Below are 16,444 nucleotides of genomic sequence, written 5' to 3' on the forward strand. Positions count from 1 at the left end.
GCCTCTCCACAAAAATTGTTTTGATACAGTATCCCTGTTGCATGAATTTTCCATATGCCTGTATCAGATCCACTATTTAAGCCACAGAGCTGTCAGATGCTCATTTTTTATGGCGTGCTTACGTGGCAGGCCAACCTTTCTGTTGAATCAGTCAGCTTTTCACAAAGCTGGGATCTGCAACCCAGAAAGATGTGCATGCTCCTTTGGGCAGGAAGTATCAACTTTGCAGCCGAAGTGAGTTGGCAAAACAAACCATTACCTCTGGTACCTACCAACTGGTATCAGAGTCAGTGCTTTTGCATGGAAAAAAACCACATTATGAGCAACATAAGGAATAGTGACTATTCTCCACACATACATGAAGCAATGGAAATGCAGATTTCAATAATCAGATGCCATCATAGATTGGCAATTCTTAAAATAATCAAGAAAAATCTCACAAATTTTTGTACCTGCTCAACTTGCTTTGTCTTTAACAAAATGAGGTGCAGGAGACATTTAGTTCATCAATGAAAGTCTTAATACTTAAAACTTAGTTTCGTAACTTAAGTGACACAGACACTTTTTCCTTTAGTCATATCTGATTAGGAAACCCCATAATCCCACTAAAGTGAAAATATCAGTCACATCACTATCACTTAACAAGGCTGAGGGAGGTGGGTGCACATTTTTTACCTTACATCCCCAGCATTTAGCATTTGAAAGATTATCTCCATTCTCCATGCCTCATATTTTGCTAAAATAAAATTGCATATTTAAATGCAGCCTAAATGCTAATCAGGATGTAAACATTTAAATAACAGAATGCAGATCCGTTAATCAAAACTGATTACCAGCTTGCTTTCCATTTACTGGGGGCTCTTCTGTAAAATACTGCCTTAGTCACTGTTGCCAAAACTGTGTTTTTAAAGCCTCTTGGAGAAAAAGCTGATTACTTAAAACATTGGCTCAAGAGACACATTTTAGGACAGTGTTTCCTAGAAATGTGAGACTGCAATTTACTTGCAGGTAACCACTACATAAACATGTACCTACATTAACCCTTTTCTGTTATCTTAACACCAGGCTTTGTCTCCTCTCTCCCTTTTCCTCGTAACAGGAGATTTTAAAACCTTTCATATTTCTGTAGATTTTAAAACATTTCATATTTCTGAATGCCCTTGCAGAAGTACGTGGTTAGCCAGAAACTTTCAGCTCTAGAAAACACTGACCACTACATCCTTCTCAGGCCAATATTTCCCACCTATAAGAACTTAATGTTCAGATTCCCCTGTTTCCAAGTATTTTGAAACAGTTTTTATAAATTAATACATCCAACTACAGAAGGCCAGCACTGATGAGCCAGGACTGTCACTGGCCATGCTGTGCAAATCGTGGTTTAGCAGTCAAACTGAAAATCAGAAATTCACAAGCCACATTTATAAGATTTTACCACTTGACTGCAGGCAATACTAAAGTCCACAGGAAAATATATTCTAATGGCTTCAATCTATCTTTTACCCTTGAGGCTACAAAGTGACACAAGAAAGGAAGCTGCGAGGCATGTGGGGCACATCAACCTGCTTATCACACACAAGTTTCCTCTGACTAAAGAGATCTACTGGAAAATCTGGTCACTGTTCTGCTAAAAGCATGGAGGCTGAACATTCAAAAGAAAAACTGCTAGAATGTGGATCTCCTATAAATGGGAAAACCAAGAACTGCTCTGCCCGTCCCCCCCTCTCCTCCCTCTCCCCAAGAAAAGAACAAAACTAAAGTGCTAAAATTACTATAAAAGTTGGGAAAATAGTCCAATATTAACTCTTTTTTTTTTTTGCACTTCCAAGCAGTCCCAAATGTGTTTATACAGACCTGTGAGAAATGCAGCCATATGCACACTTTCTCTTTTATCTTGGAGACACTGCCTGTAGAAACACTGCTTAAAATAATGGGGCCAGTTTTCAGATATACTGAAAATCCATTACTTGTCCTTGCCTCCTGAGCATGTTACATTCAGGTATCCCATCCTCAAACCTGGCTCCTCTACAGCCAACTTCGTGTTCTGCTTTCTCAAAGCACTGTACAGATGTTATTCCTGAAGAACACACTTCAACTGTATTTCTTTATATCTACAACTTTGTTCTGGGAGCAAAATGAAATGTGTGAGATGTTCGCAATATCAAAGGTTTGTGAGGTTTAAAAACAGGAGGAAAATTCAGGCAGGAATAAGATGACACAACAAATTTTCCTGTTTCCTAGATGCCCACTAGATTGCTTGTCATACTTGCATTAGCAGGCAGAATGGTAGAAAAGAAAAAAGCACAGAAAAAGAAAGAAAAAAAAAAGCTGTTAAAAAAATACAGTCTTAAAGGAGAATGTGCTATTCATTTATTTTTGAAAAGGCATGATAGAAGTCAGTCATAAGATACTAGGAAAACATTAATAATTAAAATGTGTTTTTGTGCCAAGACCATGTCCCACCTGGGTGCCTACGAAAATGTCCCATGAGCTCTGGGATGTGCCCCCATCTGTGTATGATGCCCTCTCACTCCAGGATAGGATTCTAGCCTAATTAATGAGCCTAAGAGAGAGAAGACTGACCCTTCCAATAGGGAGCAGACCCACATTTTAGCAGCCAAACAATAGAAACTGGCTTGCTTTCTTCCACTGCAGCAATGGATTTCATGTACGTGAACAGGGATGGCAGCCAGGCTCTGCAGCAATCCTGGTACCAGATCTTGCTGAAAGGGCACTGAAGACCAACTGCATTTCATAAGCTTGACAAAGGTAAAACCATCTTGTACCAGAACAGCAATTTCTCTTGGTATCTCCAAAAGTTACATCACCATTTCAGAATTTTAAGAAAGAAAAGGAAAAAAAGCACAAAAAGAAAGCACTATTCTGAACACACTAAAGGACGCATATATCTGGATATAGCATATGTAGGCAGTGTTCAAAATAAACATAGTATTTTTTTTGTCACAGAAATGTATGTTGTTTAAAATAAAGAAAAAAACACCAGGGGAAAACAAAATTAAATGTTCCATAAACTGTTTTCACAAAAAAGGGTACTATCCCACCTCCTAACAAATGCATGCATTAATTGAGACAAATGCAGGAAGTCCACATTGCAAACTACATAAAGATACGTTTGAAGATTACTAAATCATTCCTGCAATAAAGTTCAGTATTTTCACAGTTCCTAATCTGCCTCTTGGCCACAAAAGCACTGCCCTTACACTGAAGAAGGCAGTTCTCTTTTATGATTCAAGGCATTAGACTATGCAATATACATATTTTGCACTGCCTCTTGACAATGGAGAATTACAGGCACATTTGGGCATATTAGGTATTTTACTAATAAAAATTATAGAATACACTATTATAAACACTATTAATACATGCACCATTGTGTTTTCTTCATAGACCCAAGACAGAAATACTTCTTTCTGTAAGAAATACTAAAGCAGGGAGAAAGGTAAAATCCATACATTTACTGAGTACAAGACACACACTTCTCTTCAAAAAGCACAGAAGCTAGAGATTCCTTACAGGTAATGGAACAGCAAAACCACCACAGCAATTTTATGTTAACTGCCACTTCCATCCACTTTTTTTCTTTTCCTGGCTCTGTATTCCATCTGCATTGCAACCTTTAGGGTAAGAACAAGCCTGCAATCTCCCATCTGACTTAGCAGAGCTCAGAAGTTAAAAAAAATGCCATTTGATATTAACTTACCCTACTTCCCAGCCCCCCAAATTAGGCCAAAAATAAGAGGAAATCATGCGGTGTGCTCTGGATATTCCATGACTACCACTGCTGGCAGGGAGCAAGCCACATATTTCATAGGTAACTAGGAACACACACACAGTTGTTTTGTAGCGACACTACACCATGGGCTCCTGCTGAACCGCTGCTTTTCTTCCCTGCAGCTCATTCCAAACCTTTCCCAATTCCAGCTCAGGAGGTCTGCCCTGGGATTTACAAAGGGGACTTGCTGGGAACTTATCTTTTAAACACACAGGAATTCAGGGGGAAGAAAGTTCATGGGGTATTTAACATAGGAACGTACATTCTCTACTTACTGTTTCTGCTGGTAATTAAAGATGTTAAATCCAGTTTACTGCATTAGCCAGTTGACATGCATACGACAAAGATTAAATTTACAAGTACAGAGACTTTTTCAAATCTGCCTTAGCAAAAATCCTCCTTCTGCTTTCACAACCTGTGGATCCTTAAAAAGACATTTCTTCTTCAGCTTGCCACCAAAGGTCATACTTGGAATTGCTAAGTCAGCACAGTCTCTGAGCAGCCTCATTCTGAGAGAAGCTTTAAAGGCATTTAAAAAGCTTTTATTTAAAAACAAACAGCACTGCCTCACCTACTGAATTAGAGCTTCCCTACTTCCCCCATAAATGCTTTACTGAAGGCTCCAAAAATCTGCTGTGGTGTTTTATTTCCCCACTCCTTCCTCTTAATGTAAATATTCTGAGTTATGATACATTTAAACAAGTGGTGGGAAAGACTGCACTTTGCCCAGTGCATGTAATTTGGAAACTTAAAGTCCAGTTTATTCATCTGTTTTAACATAGCAAGGAAAATCTTACTTTTCCAACTAAGAGCCCCAGATTCTCTCTCCATAATCTCATAATCCATTACTAAACTAAAATGCTTAACACAGAAGTCCAACATACGAAAGAATGAACCAGCCTAGGAACTTCGTACTGGTATAAGCAGCTCTCTGAAAATTTGTGACTCTAGGAAGTCTCCTTTATGTTTTCCAGCATAAATATTTACAGCAGTTTGCAACTTGAAATCAAATTGTCTAATTGTAAGAAAAAACTAAGAATATACACCATGGAAGGGAACAATTTCTGGATTAAAAACCAAAACACAACAACATAATTCTCAAAACAGAGTCTTTTGCAAAGTTTCCTGAATACATTAAGGTGCGCTATGAGTGACTGATTCGAAGGTAGCAACTGACTGTGCTTAGAAAAAAAGTAGTTCTCATCTGTTCAGCAATTTTGCAAAGGGTTAGGTCAAACAGATGCTCCCACCTAACAGACAGACAATTGTGTTGTTACTGAGCTCCCTGCCCAAGGTCCTGCATGCCTGTCTGCCCTGCCAAGGACTGGGAATTCTTTCCACAGGCAAGAATCCTCACCTGGAGAAGCAAGCGTTTGGGACACAAACCCTTTCAAGCGTAGTAACACAGGCAGATGCAAGTTTCAAGGAAACAGTTACTAAGCTTGTAAATTCCTCTGGTATCTTTCTTATTAAACAGAATTAATTGGAACAAGGTATTTTTAATGGTAACAATGTTCTTGGACAGTTTATTGGTCTGGATGTAAGACTGGGCAGTAACACTACCACAACTGCAAAGCCCAGTGGACTGATAGCTACAGAGTTTGAAAATACTGACAGGAGTCAACAGAGAAACTTGCATAGTTCTGAGGCCCTAAAAAGCCAACTGTGAAAACACAAGACCACGAGCCTTTGCCTTTTTCAAAGCAGCCATTTAAGATGTAGTTGACCATAAATCTGCAAGAAAGCTCTCTTAAACAAGGTCCTCTAGAATTTTGCTATTTACATGTTAATTTCTGATGATTACATGTTAGTGGTGGCTGTTGGGTTTTTCACTTGGGGCTTTGGTGTTTTACACACAAACACATGCACGCACACACACATACACCCCCTCCCCCCATTTCAAGTTACCTTACATACACACACATAGCAACACAAATATTTGTTCTGCGATGCAAAGATTTTAAAAAAACCCAGCAAACTAAACAAAAAGCCATATTCTTCTACATGCTCATAAGAAAGCTTGGTTCTTAGAAAATATAATTGTTCTTGGCCTCAAAAGAGTGGTCCTAGTTTCATCCCAAAGTCAACTGCCTGCTGTAATAGAAACACTTGAAAGAACAACTGCTGAAATTTTACTTTTTGTTTCTCTTTTCACAACTACCATTTTCCTCATGACCTTCCTAACACGCTGGAGTTCATGCTTCAGCAAATGTCAAATTCTGTAGCATTTCTTATTCCACACTCAATTAGCAATAAAGAAGATACAGATGTAAAGGTGAGGCAGAATTAAAGACCTGCACTGTTCCCACTTCACTGTATTCTGAAAGAAATCTAAACTGGCTTATACACAGCTTTCAAGTTCCAGTTCACTGCTGCTTTTTTTGTTTCCATACGAATTCAATTTTTCTGACATTACCCTTCACCATTCCTTTCCAGCTCAAGCCTGATATCTAACTGCAATTATAATGGTTTTATATTCCATAAAATTACAATTTGTTGTTTCCTGAAATCAAAAGAGCAGAACTAAGCTCCTTCCTCCATCCTTTTATTTTCATCAACATTCTTGCAGGTATTTCTTTGCAATCCTGTTAGCTGGGATACCATCCTTATATCTTTCTCCTTCATGTTATTTTAACTCCCTCTGAAAGCACCTATTTTCACCATGGTCTATATCCAGCAGATTGTCTTTGTATTAGCCCAATTTTCTTTCCCCAGTATTTAGCATGCATATGCAAAAACCAATAAATCCATATTCAAAGCTGTCAGTGTCAGCTACAATCAAGTTTAGTTTTCTGGACCTCCTTTTTAATTTCTTAAATGTTGGTCAGTTTTTTTTTCATTCTGAATGAAAGTTCTATGCCAAATTTTAGAGGGAATGTTTTGTTTTGTTTTATTTTTCATTAAGGTGTTAGTTGAGACCAGTTCAGTTTCCTGCTGGCTTACAAGTACAATAAAATTCCTAAAGTCATCCATTAAGAACCTGCATCACTTGTGAAGTCTGGAAATTTGTCAGGAGAAGGAGGGTTCTGGAAGGCAAAGCAAAGAAACCAGAAAGAGGGAACACACCTTTTGTTATCCTCATGAAAATGGAGACCTGCTTTTGGGCAATTAAAGAAGCTCAAAAAAGCCTGCTGCTTGCAGATGGCAAATAGAAGCTTACAACAGAGTTTCACCATGAGTTCAAGCAAGAGGCTCAAGGCAACCCCTGCCTCTGCACTCTCTCCCTGCCTGCCACCACCACTGGCTCTGGCTCCAGCAAGGCCATACAGCATCATGGAACAACCAACCCAGCCCAAAAAGCTAAGCCAGATGATGCTGGCATAATTTGCTCTGGGTGCCACTGCTTCTTCCACAGTGGGGCCAGCAAACAGACAAGTGAAAAGGGCAACACACCAAGAAGGGCAACACAGGTGGGAGACAAGCATCTGAGGTGGGTGGGAGGCAGGACCACTACACCTCCTCCTCTTCCAGCAGCAATGGCTTAAACCGGTCTCAAAACCAACCGGGAAATGATGACATTAAACATGTTCCTCTCTAGAGACTTTTCCCGCCAGTGAGTATTCCCTCATGGCTTCAGGGGCTTTCTCAGCATCAGCGTGAAACTCTGACACATGATGATGAACACTCACTGATGGGAGAGATTCCTTTCTCCAGAGCCCTGTGCCAGGTCCAGGCAGGGCACACCAGCACATGCTGCCCGGCTCACACAGCAGAAACCTGCGCTGCAGCTTGAGGTCCTGACACGTTGATGACTCACAGGAGAAGTTTGTGGTTCGATACGGTGGAATTTCTTGGGTTTTTAGTTTGGTATTTTAGAAGCTAGAAAGTAAGCTTTAAGAATACCTTTTAAATGTTAAGATTGTGAGGTGAAGCAGCAAGAAGTTGGAGGATGCCAAAAGCAAGGGTGTTTACGCAAACGAAGCCAGTGCGCAAACTGAGCTGTGCTCACTGCTTGGCTCTGTTTACTACCAATTTCTTCATCATCTTTTCCGTTATTTAGCCACCAAGTGTCTCCTTCACAACACTAACAACTTCATCTTCTGAGTCATTAAAAGCTGATGTGGTACTGGTATCTTCAGTTTACAGCAGAAAACAGAGGCATAGAGAGATTAAGAGACAGAGAGAGATTAAAAAATGTGCCAAAAGAGTTGGCTAATTTTGGATCTTCAGCTTACATCACCTAGACCTTGATTTTTTTTTTTTTTTAATGTACCTAGCACCTTTGCAGTATTTTGCACCAAACTGTCACCATAGTGGAACAACTGTGGTTGCACAAACTCAGAACTTGTGCCTGGGTATCTCAAGTCAGGCAAAGTGCAGCACTCACCACTAGTGGGTGGCTGAAAAGGTTTCATGTAACAGAATCTCTCAGTCTCAAGACAAGAAACTCAGTGGTAGAGGCAGAAATTCAACACAGCAGTCTCAAGGCAACAGTGACCAGTGTTATCCACCCTACTGTTCCTTCCTCTCTTACAATCCACTCTCAACGGGCTTTTGTCCATCAGCTGTGGCTACTGACACGAGACCCCAAGCATCCTGTGCAGTGAATAAGTCTACACCCTGCTGAAAACACATGATCAAATTTAGGAACACGGCACAATGAGACAGGAACAATACAGGTGATGGGAAAAGGTGGCTAATTGCAGGTTTAAGCCTGGCCTTTCTTACAACAGGGAGTATTTGGGACAGTTTCTTGCATTTAGACATCATTCACATTACAATAAAATTTCAGGTCTGCAGGCACATTGGTATCTAATGTGCAAGATGCTGGACCATACTCACCGTAAGACACAGCCTAAAGATCTTACACCTTGAAGCAGTAAAACAAAAAAAAGCAAAAAAAGAAACATTATCCTTCCACATTCCAAGTGAGAAATACAAGGCACACAGGAAGACAGTATTTCTGTGGTCTGTAAGAGATCTGTCTATTCACTGCATTACAGGTGAATCTGCTGGTACTCCAGCTGGTGATAGACCAACACAGCCATGCATTCTCTCTACCTTCATGAGAGACGTCCGGAGCTCAAATTTGGTTTGTAGAAGATATTATACAAAACTATCTGATATACAGAAACAAAACCTGCTGCCAAATCATGGGATATTTCTGTAGCGAAGTCACCAAGTCAAAACTCTGATTTCTTGTTCCACCTGTGTCTCACTCTTGCTCCAGAAACTTACGTATGCAACATCTTTACAGATGCCCACAAGTAAGCCACAGAGTGCAGACCACCAGCACTTCTGATCTAATACTGCACCAGTAGCCCCTCTGGAACATCCCAAATTAGAGCACTATTTTTGTCTCAGAAACAATACTAAGACCCAAAAGTCAAATGTGCTTTTACATTTCTTTTGAATCAAGCAAGCACAAATTCTAGAAGCAAGCCTTGAGAAATCTCAACATTTTTATTGTCATTTCATGAAAATCATGAATAAAGCACAGCACACCGATCTATTCGTAACTTACAGAGACTGCACAACAAACACTAATAAGAAATATCAATCTGTCAGCTTTCAATGTAGACAGACCTATTTCAGCACTAGAAGTTACAAAAACACATTACAATCTTAAAACAACGTGAAGAGACTTTGCTAACTCACACTTGAGAAGCAGAAGATGCCCAGCTCTTCTGGAAATTTTAAGGCCATTAACATACACAGCTTTACAGCAAACTTAAGCATGCTTTTCAGATTACTGCAAAGCTATCAACCTACCCAGCAAAGTTACTCATATATACTTGCATTTCCTTATCAAACGCAAAGCACTAAAAGGTTTGGAACTGGCCGTTGAACATTATGGGCTTCCCTGCCATTGTTTCCAAAGAGAAATACTTGATTGAGAAGGAAAAACAGCAACAACTTGTCTCCTGAAAAATAACAGAAATCTTATCTAGAAAGAGACAAAATTCAAAATATTTGTTACAGTTTTGTTTTGGTGAATCACAGCATTGTGCTAAGCAGTGTACACATAACAAAACTTTTCATTTTAAACTCTGCAATTGGGTACTTCTAAGTAAACAAAAACATGACTTGTTTTTCCTTCTATATTCTCACAACCATCTGACAACAAACCAAGCCCACTCAGCCCTGCTAAAAGCATGATTCTCTGATGTAGCTGTACTTCTGGGAATACATTACAGATTCCATGAAATGTTTTGTTACACATGTGGATCAATTGGCCATGTAAATACAGGGTGCAACCACATGCAAAGGAGTCTTTTTGTTAGTTTTAGTGAGCTAAAGCAGTAAAGAAAAATAAGAAAATGCAACGTCTGAGTGTCTGAGCAAGACTTTTGCAAATATTTTCCTCTTTGTTCTCTGAAGGAGGAATGATGATGCTTTTGATTTGCAACACAATACACACCTTTAATATTTAAGAGACTAAGACAACATCAGGAACACCTGCTTATGAATTCAGCTCATCACATCGCTGACAGACAACCCATGCCAGGCTTTTCCCAGGCATACCTTTGGCCTCCACCTTTGAAACTACTAAGCATTCTCCAGAACTTCCATGCATCCAATCCATATCTTTCTTTGAGACCTGCAAAACTGTAATTTCTCTCAAATTTTAGCCACTCAACCCTACTGCTGGGGATGACCACGACTGTTAAGTTGGTCAGGAGACTAAGACTGAAACTGAGCATGACTCCTGTTATCAAAGCAGCCCACTGGTGATGGCAACATATTTCACGTTAAGGACGGATTTGCAGTGAGAAGCAGGGAAGGGTGATGTGGCAAAACAACCCAATGAAACAAGGGCAGCGCAGCACATGCCTTATTGGTACCTTCAGATTCAACATGCTCATTCAGACACAAACAGGCATCAAAGCCATGGCACTAACACATTCATGAAAACCAATGGCCAACTAATTAAATTTGTTTTTATTTGCAAAATAGTCTTTTTCATACCCTGATATAGGATTATTTTCCTGCTGTAAAATCAGGTCAGCATAGCACTATATTGACACATCTATAAGCAGACAGCGAAAGGCCACCAAAAAAAATTCTGTTCACTGATCTTAATACTTTAGGGCCACTGCTTTTCTGACAAAGGCTGTCAGATCTCTCAGAAGTATACAAAATGAGCAAAATCAAGCCATGACAAAAAGAAGAGCCTTAAGGTTTCCTGACAAAATCTTAAATTTAGGTCTCTATATTAAACAATGTTACCTTATTTTCCCCAGACAATAAGGTTGCTTACGGTAAACACAGGCAATATGAAAGCCTTCAAAACTTATTCCTACGCTGCAGCAAACCTCAAATTAACTAATGGGAGTGTGTAGGGGGGATCTCTATGGTGGTTTTTCTCCTGTGTGTTTTCTTGGCAAGAAGGGAGATAGGGATTTTGTTGGGGTTTTCTTAAGGGAAAATACTTCAGGTCCTTGGACTTGGTTGTTTATTCTCCAGGCTGATTTGGACTGCAAGTGCAACTCAACTCATCTAATGCACAACAGGATAGAGAGTCTCAAGGGTTGTTCAACAGTGATCTCCAAAAAAGTTAAACATTGATGGGCTCTGGGCAAATCTAGTTAAAGCTGTTGGCAATTTGACTGCTATGGAGCAACGAGAGGAGCTGGGAGCAGGGAAGGAAAAGCCAGGTAAGGCCATGGAGTGTTCTTTGTACACAGTACAAAAGGTGACAATCAGGTTTAGACAACTTAAAAATAGCTTTTAACCTAAAAACCTGTAAAAATACAGGTTACTTAATCTTACACCTTTGTCTTTCACATGTTATAGAACATATTTTCTCAGTTGCCAAGTTTGCTAAGTTTCACCTTTGACCAAATCCATTTATGCTTTTTTGCACATTTAGTTATCATCAGTACTAATTACCATGGATTAAACCACACTGCTAAACCCCCCATTTTTGAAGTTTTAATGTTAAATTGATAGTATCGACTTAAGATGTGTCTAACTTTGTATATGCAAAAATGAGCTGCCAGAAACCAGACCTGTGAAATCTTTCAGTTTCCCCAAGTTCCAGCAAAAACTGAGGGTTCAAGCAAATATTTTCTGCAATGCTCTTGTGGACTGATGAAATGACTAAAGAAAATGAAATCCAGTTTTCCTCATTATCTAGACTAGAAATGGAAATAGTGCATAACTAATGAGAAGTAAACTGATTTTTCAAATCACTTCACCTCTAATAACCCATCGTAGTAGCAATAGATGCTCACAAGGTGTTGAAGTTTGCAGCAACTATATAGTTTTGACAATCATTTAGCCGTTCCAACATAATTTCTAACTATGGGCTTACTGTACACTGCTATTTCTCTTCTCAACATTTAACCCACCTCAATTCATTCAAGAACTCCCATTAGTTGTAGAAAAATAGGAACTGATGAAAACTGCTGTTACAGGGGTTGATAAAAGCTAAATGACTGGAGACACTATGCAAGGAAAAAAGGCAACTAATTTCTTACACAATTAAGAGTTTAATTAGATTATTTATTTAAGTGTATAGAGAGCTTTACAATAGATTTAACTCCTATTAAGTTTCAAGCAATACAAGAGTAGATATCAGTCAGAGTACTAAAATTAGATCACTCTCATATTTGATTAGAAAACATAAGCTCAGTTAAGTCAGCAACTTGGTAAGCAGCAATATTAAAAACTCAGCTCTGATTTATTACTTCACATCCAGTAAGAAAGAGAAATGTAAAATTCCTGATCTGTGAGAGAGGTTTATCCATCATACCAAAATGCTACTCAGCACTTCCTGAATAAAGACACTGCAAAAATGTCTTCTCCAACAGAGATTGTTAGTGGTAGCAATGACAACAGTCTGCAAACACGAGGTCTCAGATACAGCTTTATGCACAAGCCCTTGAGAGACTCTCAACTAACTGAGAGACACGAGGATGTTTGTTGTGTTTTGACATAAAAAAGTTAAAATTGGAATCAAATGTTGTTCCTGCCCCTAAAGCCTTATGTTGATGTTTGTGGTTTTGTAATGGCTTTTTTCCTCTGAAGGGATGCTTCCATACTGCAATTGTAAAATTGACTTAAAAAAAGCTGATGACAGCTACATGTAAGGGTGCAGGTGGAAGCATGTTCTCCCGAAAGCTGCGTAAAAGGGTGGGGATGGAAGCATGCTCCCCCTCAATATGTATGTCTGCTCGTCAACTGACCCACATTTTTCCCCTCATTTAATTCCTCTAGGGCCACTTCCACCAAGGCAGTAACAAATATCCTGTAGGATCAGATTCCTCACATTCATACGGGCTTGGTAAAGTGCACTGGGATTTTATTCAAGGCAATGCCAGGACATGTAAGCTTGTCAGTTTGCAGAGCAGGTTTCCTGCCTGCTTGCCCTTATAGCCAAGCTACCATGTGGCTGCACAAAGGCAGGAGAGCGAGGAGACCAAGGTCAAACCTAGCAATGCTCAAGGTAGCATGGGTGACAGGTGATAGATAAACAGTGAGAAGCCATGCATGGGAGGAGGTTTTGATCCCCTCAAAAGCAAGCCAAACTGGCAACTATTAAAGAAAAACAACTGCCAGCTGCCAGATGTCAAGTTCTTCCACGTCACACCCATTTCCCACCTCCCCCTATATTTCAACTGCAAATTCTCCGATAAGGAAACTGCTTCTTCCTTTGCATTTTCAAAGTTCATGCTGGCTATTGCTGTAAGCTAGAGATTATCAAGAATGCTGTCAAGCACACAGACTGCAGGAATAAGGACATATTCCAGTTATTTCTCTGAAAATTAGAGATGTCTCACGGACAACTCCTAAAACTTGCTTACAAACTACTTTTGGATCAAAACCAACTTCTTAAACACATTGAATACATTCATAATTGAAACTGCAACTGAGTTTCCCAAGAGCTTTTCCTTCTCAGCTGAGAGCTACATACCTCTCAGATTTCTGGGATGTATCTGCTTTGTCCGAGGCATTTTCCTCTAATCTCATGCACCACTTTCTCCTCTCAGAAATGGAAAGTACAGCAAGCAGAGAGATGGCAGCTCCATAAACTTGTCAAAGGGCTCAGTTAATCCGTATGCTAAAAAAACAGAGAGAGAAAGTTACGAGATGTAAACATCAATAAGAAAAGCAAAGATACCTATCTGATCCCTTTCATCCTCAAATGAATATGGAAATCAGCAAGAAATATTTCTGCACCTATGATTTGCTAAGGAAACTTTCCTGTCTGATAGCCCAGGAGCCACCCTGGCAGTCACACTCCAACCACCAGAGTTACACTGCTGGGACTGAAGTCTCTTCACAGCAGGCTTGACTCCCTGCACTCTCCAGTCTCACACAGTCAGACAAGATTTCCTTCCCAGCTCGACCCAGGTTTCCCACAGCAGAGCCTCAGACCTCTGGGCCCTTTAAGTAATTTTTTCATGGGGCAACAACAGAGTAACAGCCCGAGCTGGTGCCTCTGACAAAGGATCCTCAAGGATCCTCCGGGCTTTTATACCCTCCCAGTCTTACGCGTGCCATAGTCTGGGGTCTTCCAGCTGAGTCCTCGGCTCCTGCTGTGTCCCCGGTCCCCTGGCTGGGCCACAGATCCGAGTGCCCTTTGTTGTGCAAAGGGTCGGCACCACTTCCCGGCCTCTTGCCCCGGGCTCCCGCCACCCTGAGCTCAACCTGCAGCTCCCAGTGCAGCTGCACAACCTGCACTGAATGGATTCCTCAACAGGTTTTATGGAGTCAAGTGTTCCAGTATCTTCAGAAAACCATGTGAGGCTGAAACTCCTTTTAGGATTACTCAGGAAGCATGAGAAAACTAAAACACTTCCCCACATTTGTCAGCTGTTTCGTAGCCAGAAAACATCTTCCAATAACCCCTGTCTCATGCAAATAAATCCAAAAAATTAAACAAAATTTGGCATCAGGCTTTCAGATACAGATCTTCAGCTTCGGGTAGGGGTAGTACAGAGGGGAGGGCAAACACACAAAGCATCATCCTTCCTATTTGTAACACTACCTACAGAATCCTTACATGGAGCACGCAAGTTTGGAAGAATTCCCCACGGGATATTTCTGCCGAAATATCAGTGTCCAGCAGAGGATCACACTAGCTCTTGACCTACCTGCACTTTCTTACTTTTTGAACATTTTTAGGAATTGCTAACAGCTTAATGAGCGTTTCTGAAATCATACAGGATGTGAAATCTGTCAAAGACCTATGGAAAACTACTTATGCACAAGAACTGAAAGAAGAAAATGACTGGTGTAATTACACTCTTCCATCTAAACAAAATTAAAAAAAAAAACCCACCAAGTTTCTGCTTCTTTTTATAGTAATACTACTTCACGTTAACAGATTTTTATTTTTTTTTAGTAAACACTAGGAAGAATTTGTTTTAAAACTATATGAACTTTGGAATGGCCCCTAATATAGGCAAATTGATTAAGGACAGCTACTCGAAGGAGAAAGGATGTGGATTTTTCAGCATTTGTTGCAAGTATTAATTTAGGAGCATTTATTTTGCTTTCCAAGGAAACCATGTTTCTGTGAAAATTTAATTCAAACCAAATTAAAATAGACTACTTGCAACCACCCCTTCAGTCTATATACTACTGAGGAATATAATCATTAATTTTTAATGTTTCTTTTGTCTGTTGCTGCATAAAAGGACCCAAACAGGAGAAAAAAAATTACTGCAACTGACACAAAGGAAAGCTGGAAAATGTTATTCTGATTAAATGATTCTTCACTAGGGTATTACTGTACGTTGAAGGAAAAAGACAGAAAAAATTCGAAACAGAGCACAGTGCCTGTCAAGCTGTTAACTCATACCACTTTATCTGCAAGCATAACAGAAATATTTAGAAATTAAATAAAACCTTATGCTAACAGGTCCATTTTCCATGCCTTAGGCACGAACTGGAAATGCAGAAAAGTGGCTGGATGGCTTGAAGCGACCAGCACTCCCTGAGCCCCAGTCCCCCTTTCCTCTGGCTGGAGTGGGGAAGTCCCTGAAGCTGGGCTGAGGTTTTTCAAGACGCTAATAAACACCGTCACTTCTTTACACAAGTTATTTGGAGCGAGAGTTTGAAATCTCCCGGGGTCTCCGTAAATCAGGAGCCCTTCCCGACGCTTCCCTGCAGCACAAATGACATCTTACTGACGCTTTAATGCCACCAAGCTTCCCCGCTCGCCAGCAGGACCCTCTCCTTCGGGGAAGAGATGGCCGTGTGAGAGCCACGGCGGAAACACCGGGCAGGACCCACGCCAAAAGTCATTCCCTCCCTCGCTTGAACAAGAAAAAAAAAAAAAAAAAAAAGGAAAAAAAAAGGGGGAGAGGGAGAAATGGGCCTTTGCGATAGCAGTGGTCACATCCCCCAGTATCCACCCAAAAATGGGGGAACAGGGCGGGAGGCAGCCCGCCCCAGGGCCCGGGGAGCCGCCGGTATGTGCGAGCGGGACTGCGAGGGGAAGGGAAGGGGAAGGGAGGGAGGCAAAAAATCCATGAATGAATAAAGAGGGAGGAGCCTGGGAAAACCCCTCTGCAACGCCGCACCGAACAAAGCGCTGCACACATGCCGCGGGGGGGAAGGGGGGGAAAGGGACGGGGGGCGGCCGCGGCCCGGCACCCAGCGGGGACGGCGGCGGGGCCGAGAGGAGCCGGGCCGGAGCTCCGCGCCTCCCAGCCCCGGCTGCAGACCCGGGGTGGAGGAGAGGGGGGGCGCACGGACAAA

Source organism: Corvus kubaryi, unplaced genomic scaffold (assembly GCF_017639235.1).
Source record: "Corvus kubaryi isolate FWS band 111438036 unplaced genomic scaffold, C.kubaryi_AGA036_p1.0 69, whole genome shotgun sequence".
Classification (NCBI taxonomy): Eukaryota; Metazoa; Chordata; class Aves; order Passeriformes; family Corvidae; genus Corvus; species Corvus kubaryi.